The sequence below is a fragment of the Salmo salar genome, chromosome ssa18 (assembly GCF_905237065.1).
Source record: "Salmo salar chromosome ssa18, Ssal_v3.1, whole genome shotgun sequence".
In the NCBI taxonomy this organism is placed as follows: Eukaryota; Metazoa; Chordata; class Actinopteri; order Salmoniformes; family Salmonidae; genus Salmo; species Salmo salar.
In genome coordinates, this window is record NC_059459.1 from 282020 (window position 1) to 293665 (window position 11646).

An 11646-nucleotide genomic window follows, 5' to 3' on the forward strand; every position below is an offset into this window, starting at 1 on the left:
GTTAGCAGTGTGTGTGTGTGTGTGTGTGTGTGTGTGTGTGTGTGTGTGTGTGTGTGTGTGTGTGTGTGTGTGTGTGTGTGTGTGTGTGTGTAGAGTTCTAGAGCCTGTTTAATCTCTCACCTTTGACCTTTCTGTAGATTCACTAGAGGTTTCAGTGTGACCTTTCACTCAACGTTATTGTTGGCCATGGCATTACTGTATTACAGTACGCAATACAGTGTGTCTATTAATACACACACACACTGGCCCTCCCCCACACACTCAACATTCAGAACATTTGAGATTACATTCCCTATCTGGTTCTTGAGTTATCTTTTATGTCTGTCTAACTCTCTCCCTGACACTCAGACTGCCTCTCTCCCCGAGACTCTCTCTGAGACTCTGCCTCTCTCCCCGAGACTCTGCCTCTCTCCCCGAGACTCTGCCTCTCTCCCTGAGACTCTGCCTCTCTCCCCGAGACTCTGCCTCTCTCCCACAGACTCTGCCTCTCTCCCCGAGACTCTGCCTCTCTCCCCGAGACTCTGCCTCTCTCCCCGAGACTCTGCCTCTCTCCCTGAGACTCTGCCTCTCTCCCCGAGACTCTGCCTCTCTCCCTGAGACTCTGAGACTCTGCCTCTCTCCCTGAGACTCTGCCTCTCTCCCTGAGACTCTGCCTCTCTCCCGAGACTCTGCCTCTCTCCCTGAGACTCTGAGACTCTGCCTCTCTCCCTGAGACTCTGCCTCTCTCCCACAGACTCTGCCTCTCTCCCCGAGACTCTGCCTCTCTCCCCGAGACTCTGCCTCTCTCCCCGAGACTCTGCCTCTCTCCCTGAGACTCTGCCTCTCTCCCTGAGACTCTGAGACTCTGCCTCTCTCCCTGAGACTCTGCCTCTCTCCCCGAGACTCTGCCTCTCTCCCTGAGACTCTGCCTCTCTCCCCGAGACTCTGCCTCTCTCCCTGAGACTCTGAGACTCTGCCTCTCTCCCTGAGACTCTGCCTCTCTCCCTGAGACTCTGAGACTCTGCCTCTCTCCCTGAGACTCTGCCTCTCTCCCCGAGACTCTGCCTCTCTCCCTGAGACTCTGAGACTCTGCCTCTCTCCCTGAGACTCTGCCTCTCTCCCTGAGACTCTGCCTCTCTCCCCGAGACTCTCTCTGAGACTCTGCCTCTCTCCCGAGACTCTGCCTCTCTCCCCGAGACTCTGCCTCTCTCCCTGAGACTCTGAGACTCTGCCTCTCTCCCCGAGACTCTGCCTCTCTCCCCGAGACTCTGCCTCTCTCCCCGAGACTCCCCTTATATGACTGGGAGACAACCTTCTCATTCTCTATGTCCTCATCAACAGTTTAAAGCAATATCCTAGAGCAACATTACGATGTTATATATTTCTATATTTAAAAAAACGATACAGGTCTAGGCTGTCGGTTTAGCTAAGCTAGGCTAACATGCTGTATGTCCACATCAACATTAAAACCCACATCCCAAACCTCCTCTAAATGTACCTGATCTTTATTCATTCTACACACAAACCTGTTGCAAAACACCATTCACCCTGTTGCTTTGAGACGACTGTATCGCTAGTAGATACACTCTACTACACTCTACTACACTCTACTACACTCTACTACACTCTACTACACTCTACTACACTCTACTACACTCTAATACACTCTACTACACTCTACTACACTCTACTACACTCTAATACACTCTACTACACTCTACTACACTCTACTACACTCTACTAGACTCTACTAGACTCTACTACACTCTACTATTCTTCCCATAGGGCTGTTCCCATAGGAGAAACTAGGGCTGTTCCCATAGGGCTGTTCCCATAGGAGAAACTAGGGCTGTTCCCATAGGAGAAACTAGGGCTGTTCCCATAGGAGAAACTAGGGCTGTTCCCATAGGAGAAACTAGGGCTGTTCCCATAGGAGAAACTAGGGCTGTTCCCATAGGAGAAACTAGGGCTGTTCCCATAGGGCTGTTCCCATAGGAGAAACTAGGGCTGTTCCCATAGGAGAAACTAGGGCTGTTCCCATAGGAGAAACTAGGGCTGTTCCCATAGGAGAAACTAGGGCTGTTCCCATAGCAGAAACTAGGGCTGTTCCCATAGCAGAAACTAGGGCTGTTCCCATGGGAGAAACTAGGGCTGTTCCCATGGGAGAAACTAGGGCTGTTCCCATAGGGCTGTTCCCATAGGAGAAACTAGGGCTGTTCCCATAGGGCTGTTCCCATAGGAGAAACTAGGGCTGTTCCCATAGGGCTGTTCCCATAGGGCTGTTCCCATAGGAGAAACTAGGGCTGTTCCCATAGGAGAAACTAGGGCTGTTCCCATAGGAGAAACTAGGGCTGTTCCCATGGGAGAAACTAGGGCTGTTCCCATAGGGCTGTTCCCATGGGAGAAACTAGGGCTGTTCCCATAGGGCTGTTCCCATAGGAGAAACTAGGGCTGTTCCCATAGGGCTGTTCCCATAGGAGAAACTAGGGCTGTTCCCATAGGAGAAACTAGGGCTGTTCCCATAGGAGAAACTAGGGCTGTTCCCATAGGAGAAACTAGGGCTGTTCCCATAGGAGAAACTAGGGCTGTTCCCATAGGAGAAACTAGGGCTGTTCCCATAGGAGAAACTAGGGCTGTTCCCATAGCAGAAACTAGGGCTGTTCCCATAGGAGAAACTAGGGCTGTTCCCATGGGAGAAACTAGGGCTGTTCCCATGGGAGAAACTAGGGCTGTTCCCATAGGAGAAACTAGGGCTGTTCCCATAGGAGAAACTAGGGCTGTTCCCATAGGAGAAACTAGGGCTGTTCCCATAGGGCTGTTCCCATAGGAGAAACTAGGGCTGTTCCCATAGGAGAAACTAGGGCTGTTCCCATAGGGCTGTTCCCATAGGAGAAACTAGGGCTGTTCCCATAGGAGAAACTAGGGCTGTTCCCATAGGGCTGTTCCCATAGGAGAAACTAGGGCTGTTCCCATAGGAGAAACTAGGGCTGTTCCCATGGGAGAAACTAGGGCTGTTCCCATAGGAGAAACTAGGGCTGTTCCCATAGCAGAAACTAGGGCTGTTCCCATGGGAGAAACTAGGGCTGTTCCCATAGGAGAAACTAGGGCTGTTCCCATAGGAGAAACTAGGGCTGTTCCCATAGGAGAAACTAGGGCTGTTCCCATAGGAGAAACTAGGGCTGTTCCCATAGGAGAAACTAGAGCTGTTCCCATAGGGCTGTTCCCATAGGAGAAACTAGGGCTGTCGAAATTGTAAAAAGTGTATTTTTCCATATATCGATACATCCTATGTGTTTTAATCAAATCAACTATATGCACTGAGGTCGTCTGATGCTTTAAGCACACAGTTTGATTAAATAATTAAGACACACAAATTATTAGAGGGAGTCCAACCGCAATTGATTTGATTGTTCCGGGCCGTGACTTGTTGCGCTGTGTTAAAAAGACAGACAGCTAGTGACTGTGTGACTAGCACCCTTTCTCTCTGTCCGTGTTGCTGCAGCTAGTGACTGTGTGACTAGCACCCTTTCTCTCTGTCCGTGTTGCTGCAGCTAGTGACTGTGTGACTAGCACCCTTTCTCTCTGTCCGTGTTGCTGCAGCTAGTGACTGTGTGACTAGCACCCTTTCTCTCTGTCCGTGTTGCTGCAGCTAGTGACTGTGTGACTAGCACATTTCTCCCTGTCCGTGTTGCTGAAGCTGCAACATAATCGCAGCCATTTCTGACTGAAAAGTTCAGTTCCCTACCTTCCCTATTTACGTGACACATGTAAGCATCGCATCGCCCTATCACAATCACATCAATAAATTGGTTATAACAAACTCTGAACACTGTAACACACGTGACAGCAAAATGGATGCAGAGGACGTGGCAAATAAACCAAAAAACGGGGGAATGTTTACTGGTTGCTCAGGAGGTAAAGGGGAAGTCAGATGTGTGGAATAAATTTGACTGGTTGTGGAAAAATACTGGAGATCAAGAAAAAATAAGGTGAGGGAACAAACGCTTGCGTGCATTTTATGTGACAAACACGTGCTGTTAGATTACAATATCATTTCTGACTGTTTGGAACAATGTAAACACTAAATCAATTGTTAGAGCACCAGAGAGTCCTGTCACTTTTGTTTTTTTGTAAAGCCTTTATTACAGCCTTCCCTGTAGCTCAGTTGGTAGAGCATGGTGTTTGCAACGCCAGGGGTTGTGGGTTCGATTCCCACGGGGGGCCAGCACAGAAACAATTTTTTTTAATGAAATGTTCAGTCGTGATGGAATTTCTGAACTGGACATATTTATTATTCATGCTAATTATTCAATGGTGGCTTTATTTTATTTTAATTAAAATACTGGATTGCATTTCACATGAATGACTCATATGCTGTGTGAGGACATAAACGAATGAATGACTGATTGATACAGTGGCCTATATAAGTATTGAAATACAGGGCAAAATAAGTTACGGCGTAAAGACTAAACAGGATGCGCTCTTAGGCCTCCAGCTACATGAAGGTTCTATACCTAGTCTACTAATGATAATGACCTGGTGGTTCTATACCTAGTCTACTAATGATAATGACCTGGTGGTTAAACAAGGCTGCTATACCTAGTCTACTAATGATAATGACCTGGTGGTTAAACAAGGCTGCTATACCTAGTCTACTAATGATAATGTCATGGTGGTTCTATACCTAGTCTACTAATGATAATGACATGGAGGTTCTACAAGGCTGCTATACCTAGTCTACTAATGATAATGACCTGGTGGTTCTATACCTAGTCTACTAATGATAATGACCTGGTGGTTCTATACCTAGTCTACTAATGATAATGACCTGGTGGTTCTATACCTAGTCTACTAATGATAATGACCTGGTGGTTCTATACCTAGTCTACTAATGATAATGACCTGGTGGTTCTATACCTAGTCTACTAATGATAATGACATGGAGGTTCTATACCTAGTCTACTAATGATAATGACATGGAGGTTCTATACCTAGTCTACTAATGATAATGACATGGTGGTTAAACAAGGCTGCTATACCTAGTCTACTAATGATAATGACATGGAGGTTATATACCTAGTCTACTAATGATAATGACATGGTGGTTCTATACCTAGTCTACTAATGATAATGACATGGTGGTTATATACTGTCTACTAATGATAATGACATGGAGGTTATACACCTAGTCTACTAATGATAATGACATGGAGGTTAAACAAGGCTGCTATACCTAGTCTACTAATGATAATGACATGGAGGTTATACACCTAGTCTACTAATGATAATGACATGGAGGGTATATACATAGTCTACTAATGATAATGACATGGTGGTTATATACTGTCTACTAATGATAATGACATGGTGGTTCTATACCTAGTCTACTAATGATAATGACATGGAGGTTCTATACCTAGTCTACTAATGATAATGACATGGAGGTTCTATACCTAGTCTACTAATGATAATGACCTGGAGGTTCTATACCTAGTCTACTAATGATAATGACATGGTGGTTCTATACCTAGTCTACTAATGATAATGACATGGTGGTTCTATACCTAGTCTACTAATGATAATGACCTGGTGGTTCTATACCTAGTCTACTAATGATAATGACATGGAGGTTCTATACCTAGTCTACTAATGATAATGACCTGGTGGTTCTATACCTAGTCTACTAATGATAATGACCTGGTGGTTCTATACCTAGTCTACTAATGATAATGACCTGGTGGTTCTATACCTAGTCTACTAATGATAATGACATGGAGGTTCTATACCTAGTCTACTAATGATAATGACATGGAGGTTATACACCTTGTCTACTAATGATAATGACATGGAGGTTATATACCTAGTCTACTAATGATAATGACATGGTGGTTATATACTGTCTACTAATGATAATGACATGGTGGTTCTATACCTAGTCTACTAATGATAATGACATGGAGGTTCTATACCTAGTCTACTAATGATAATGACATGGTGGTTCTATACCTAGTCTACTAATGATAATGACATGGTGGTTATACCAGGCTGTTAAACTAATACTACTAATGATAATGACATGGTGGTTCTATACCTAGTCTACTAATGATAATGACATGGTGGTTCTATACCTAGTCTACTAATGATAATGACCTGGTGGTTCTATACCTAGTCTACTAATGATAATGACATGGTGGTTCTATACCTAGTCTACTAATGATAATGACATGGAGGTTCTATACCTAGTCTACTAATGATAATGACATGGTGGTTATACAAGGCTGTTAAACTAATACTACTAATGATAATGACATGGTGGTTCTATACTAAGTCTACTAATGATAATGACATGGTGGTTCTATACTAAGTCTACTAATGATAATGACATGGAGGTTATACAAGGCTGCTATAATAAGTCTACTAATGATAATGATATGCCTCGTCCATTACTGTCATGGTTGGTGATTCCTGTCTTATTTCACTGTAGAGCCTCTAGCCCTGCTCAATATGCCTTAACCAGCCATGTTGTTCCACCTCCCACATATGCAATGACATCACCTGGTTTAAACGTCTCTAGAGACTATAGCTCTCTCATCATTACTCAATGCCTAGGTTTACCTCCAATTTACTCACATCCTACCATACCTTAGTCTGTACATTATGCCTTGAATCTATTCTATTGCGCCCAGAAACCTGCTCCTTTTACTCTCTGTTCCGAACGTACTAGACGACCAGTTCTTATAGCCTTTAGCCTTTAGCCGTACCCTTATCCTACTCCTCCTCTGTTCCTCTGGTGATGTAGAGGTTAACCCAGGCCCTGCAGCCCCCAGCACCACTCCCATTCCCCAGGTTCTTATAGCCTTTAGCCGTACCCTTATCCTACTCCTCCTCCTCTGTTCCTCTGGTGATGTAGAGGTTAATCCTGATCGCGTCTGGTGGGGGTGGACAAAATCAACAGACAGGTGTCAGGACTGGTCCACCCCCACAGCCTCCACGATGGATCAGTCCACCCAGACGGACTGGTCCACCCCCACAGCCTCCACGATGGATCAATCCACTCAGACAGGTGTCATGTTACTGACGGACTGGTCCACCCCCACAGCCTCCACGATGGATCAGTCCACTCAGACAGGTGTCATGTTACTGACGGACTGGTCCATCCCCACAGCCTCCACAATGGATCAGTCCACCCAGACGGACTGGTCCACCCCCACAGCCTCCACAATGGATCAGTCCACCCAGACGGACTGGTCCACCCCCACAGCCTCCACGATGGATCAGTCCACTCAGACAGGTGTCATGTTACTGACGGACTGGTCCATCCCCACAGCCTCCACGATGGATCAGTCCACTCAGACGGACTGGTCCACCCCCACAGCCTCCACGATGGATCAGTCCACTCAGACGGACTGGTCCACCCCCACAGCCTCCACGATGGATCAGTCCACTCAGACAGGTGTCATGATTATTGTTTTGTTGCTACTGCTCAACTAAAGAAATCTTGGTCGACCAGCAGCCTATTGACCAGTAGACTAAATGGGGTCAGCCCTAGGAGAAACTCTCCTATGGGGTCAGCACTAGGAGAAACTACATGGGGTCAGCACTAGGAGAAACTACATGGGGTCAGCACTAGGAGAAACTACATGGGGTCAGCACTAGGAGAAACTACATGGGGTCAGCACTAGGAGAAACTACATGGGGTCAGCACTAGGAGAAACTCTCCTATGGGGTCAGCACTAGGAGAAACTACATGGGGTCAGCACTAGGAGAAACTACATGGGGTCAGCACTAGGAGAAACTACATGGGGACAGCACTAGGAGAAACTACATGGGGTCAGCACTAGGAGAAACTACATGGGGTCAGCACTAGGAGAAACTACATGGGGTCAGCACTAGGAGAAACTACATGGGGTCAGCACTAGGAGAAACTACATGGGGTCAGCACTAGGAGAAACTCTCCTATGGGGTCAGCACTAGGAGAAACTACATGGGGTCAGCACTAGGAGAAACTCTCCTATGGGGTCAGCACTAGGAGAAACTACATGGGGTCAGCACTAGGAGAAACTCTCCTATGGGGTCAGCACTAGGAGAAACTACATGGGGTCAGCACTAGGAGAAACTCTCCTATGGGGTCAGCACTAGGAGAAACTCTCCTATGGGGACAGCACTAGGAGAAACTCTCCTATGGGGACAGCACTAGGAGAAACTCTCCTATGGGGACAGCACTAGGAGAAACTAAATGGGGTCAGCGCTAGGAGAAACTACATGGGGTCAGCACTAGGAGAAACTACATGGGGTCAGCACTAGGAGAAACTACATGGGGTCAGCACTAGGAGAAACTACATGGGGTCAGCACTAGGAGAAACTACATGGGGTCAGCACTAGGAGAAACTACATGGGGTCAGCACTAGGAGAAACTACATGGGGTCAGCACTAGGAGAAACTACATGGGGTCAGCACTAGGAGAAACTCTCCTATGGGGTCAGCACTAGGAGAAACTACATGGGGTCAGCGCTAGGAGAAACTCTCCTATGGGGTCAGCACTAGGAGAAACTACATGGGGTCAGCGCTAGGAGAAACTAAATGGGGTCAGCACTAGGAGAAACTAAATGGGGTCAGCACTAGGAGAAACTCTCCTATGGGGTCAGCGCTAGGAGAAACTACATGGGGTCAGCACTAGGAGAAACTCTCCTATGGGGTCAGCACTAGGAGAAACTCTCCTATGGGGTCAGCACTAGGAGAAACTCTCCTATGGGGACAGCACTAGGAGAAACTAAATGGGGTCAGCGCTAGGAGAAACTACATGGGGTCAGCACTAGGAGAAACTAAATGGGGTCAGCGCTAGGAGAAACTACATGGGGTCAGCACTAGGAGAAACTACATGGGGTCAGCACTAGGAGAAACTACATGGGGTCAGCACTAGGAGAAACTACATGGGGTCAGCACTAGGAGAAACTACATGGGGTCAGCACTAGGAGAAACTACATGGGGTCAGCACTAGGAGAAACTACATGGGGTCAGCACTAGGAGAAACTACATGGGGACAGCACTAGGAGAAACTAAATGGGGTCAGCACTAGGAGAAACTAAATGGGGTCAGCGCTAGGAGAAACTACATGGGGTCAGCACTAGGAGAAACTACATGGGGACAGCACTAGGAGAAACTCTCCTATGGGGTCAGCACTAGGAGAAACTACATGGGGTCAGCACTAGGAGAAACTACATGGGGTCAGCACTAGGAGAAACTACATGGGGTCAGCGCTAGGAGAAACTAAATGGGGTCAGCGCTAGGAGAAACTACATGGGGTCAGCACTAGGAGAAACTCTCCTATGGGGACAGCACTAGGAGAAACTCTCCTATGGGGACAGCACTAGGAGAAACTCTCCTATGGGGACAGCACTAGGAGAAACTCTCCTATGGGGTCAGCACTAGGAGAAACTACATGGGGTCAGCACTAGGAGAAACTCTCCTATGGGGACAGCACTAGGAGAAACTCTCCTATGGGGTCAGCACTAGGAGAAACTCTCCTATGGGGTCAGCACTAGGAGAAACTACATGGGGTCAGCACTAGGAGAAACTACATGGGGTCAGCACTAGGAGAAACTAAATGGGGTCAGCGCTAGGAGAAACTACATGGGGTCAGCACTAGGAGAAACTCTCCTATGGGGACAGCACTAGGAGAAACTACATGGGGTCAGCACTAGGAGAAACTACATGGGGTCAGCACTAGGAGAAACTACATGGGGTCAGCACTAGGAGAAACTACATGGGGTCAGCACTAGGAGAAACTCTCCTATGGGGACAGCACTAGGAGAAACTCTCCTATGGGGACAGCACTAGGAGAAACTCTCCTATGGGGACAGCGCTAGGAGAAACTCTCCTATGGGGACAGCGCTAGGAGAAACTCTCCTATGGGGACAGCACTAGGAGAAACTCTCCTATGGGGACAGCTGCAGAACACTTTTTTTCCTAAGAGAGGCTGAAACAACAACATTCATGTCCATCACACAAACGACAGCCCACTGGTCTCTCTCACCCTCCCCGTTTAGATGACAGCAGACAACAGTCGTTAATAAAAGGTTCAGCTGCCCAATAACACCAACTGTGACCGGTGAGGAATCAAAACAGAGTGCGTGCTGGGTAACTGCCCGGATACTTACAGAATGTTTGAATAGATTAGATGGTCAGGAGGAAGTATAACGGCACACAGAAATATCAAAAGAACATCACAGTGACGCAACTGAACCGGCGCAGTGCCCGACAGTGATTGTGAGACGGACTTTGACCGGCACTTTATCGGGAGATTGTGTAACAGTGTCCTCCTCCGATGCGATAGGCTACATCCTGCAAACTACATCCTGCAAACTATCTCTCTTTGTTAGATGTAGTGTAGGCCTGGACTATGATCAAATGCGCTGCAAATGTGGAAGTGAATTAAAAATCATCCCGCTACAATATTTAATTGTATGCTGGTCATAAATGTTTATTCCTAAATCCATTTTCAGGCTTAACTATACAGGCTGAAGAAAAGCTCAGATCCATCTGCAGAGAGTAGCGGTCAAGTTCATTATCTGAGTTTATTCTAGACCTTCAGCTTTGTAGCTTATGAACACATGAACTATTCGTGTCCTCCGCTGAAGGTCATCACGTTGTCATTTGGCTACAAGAGGAGGTTTGTGTACAAAAAATGAAAAAATGAAAAACGAATTCAATCGCAGACGCATGAGAACTAGGCCTTACTACACTGTACGTTTCTAACAGTTGCAATGTCTAAGAACATATCCCATGGCTTCAATCCCAAACGCTAAAAATGAAAGTATTCATTGTAGGCGTGTTTATAAAGTTTATAAAGTTTATCAGTCATAGAAACATAAGCAAACAAGGCTAGAGTTGAGAGTGCCAAAGCAGAGAAACATTACATGGACAACTACACAAGTTGGTCTTTCCAAGTAAATGTTTTTGAATTTTCTATGAATGTGTATTCAGAGCGAATCGAATAATAAAAACAGAAACCATGGTACCTGAGGGGGGTTGAGGCGGCTGGCTGGCTGGCTGGCTGTCTGTCCGACTGTCCTTCTGGAAAGTGGCACCCCTGTCCCACCGCTGGTGCTTTATAGACCGCCACTAGCGGCCTGCCGCCCCCATATAAGGACAAGGGCTTAGGGACGGACGGGAAATGATCAGACACACTCAGAAATGCAGAAACTGAAAGGACGGTAAGATATGTGTTAATGTGTCGAATACATACGTTTCCCTCCAAATGATTCATCAATACATAAGATGTTTTACATTTTCTCACCAAGCGATTCATCAATATATAAGATGTTTTCTAGTTTCTCTCACCAAACGATTCATCAATATATAAGATGTTTTACATTTTCTCTCTCCAAACGATTCATCAATATATAAGATGTTTTCTAGTTTCTCTCACCAAGCGATTCATCAATACATAAGATGTTTTACATTTTCTCACCAAGCGATTCATCAATATATAAGATGTTTTCTAGTTTCTCTCACCAAACGATTCATCAATATATAAGATGTTTTACATTTTCTCACCAAGCGATTCATCAATATATAAGATGTTTTACATTTTCTCTCTCCAAACGATTCAACAGTATGAAAGAGGATTTGAAGAGCATCACATAATAATTCAGATTACTTTTCGAG

General features: G+C 46.0%; 1 protein-coding gene across 1 annotated transcript in view; it reads right to left on the reverse strand.

Moving 5' to 3' along the window:
* Positions 1-11045, reverse strand: part of LOC100194636 (enolase 3-2) — a 35887-nt gene extending 24842 nt beyond the window's left edge. The window contains 1 exon segment of the mRNA NM_001139721.1: positions 10998-11045. The gene's annotated coding sequence lies outside the window, so the exon portion shown is untranslated.
* Positions 11046-11646: the final 601 nt, after the last annotated feature.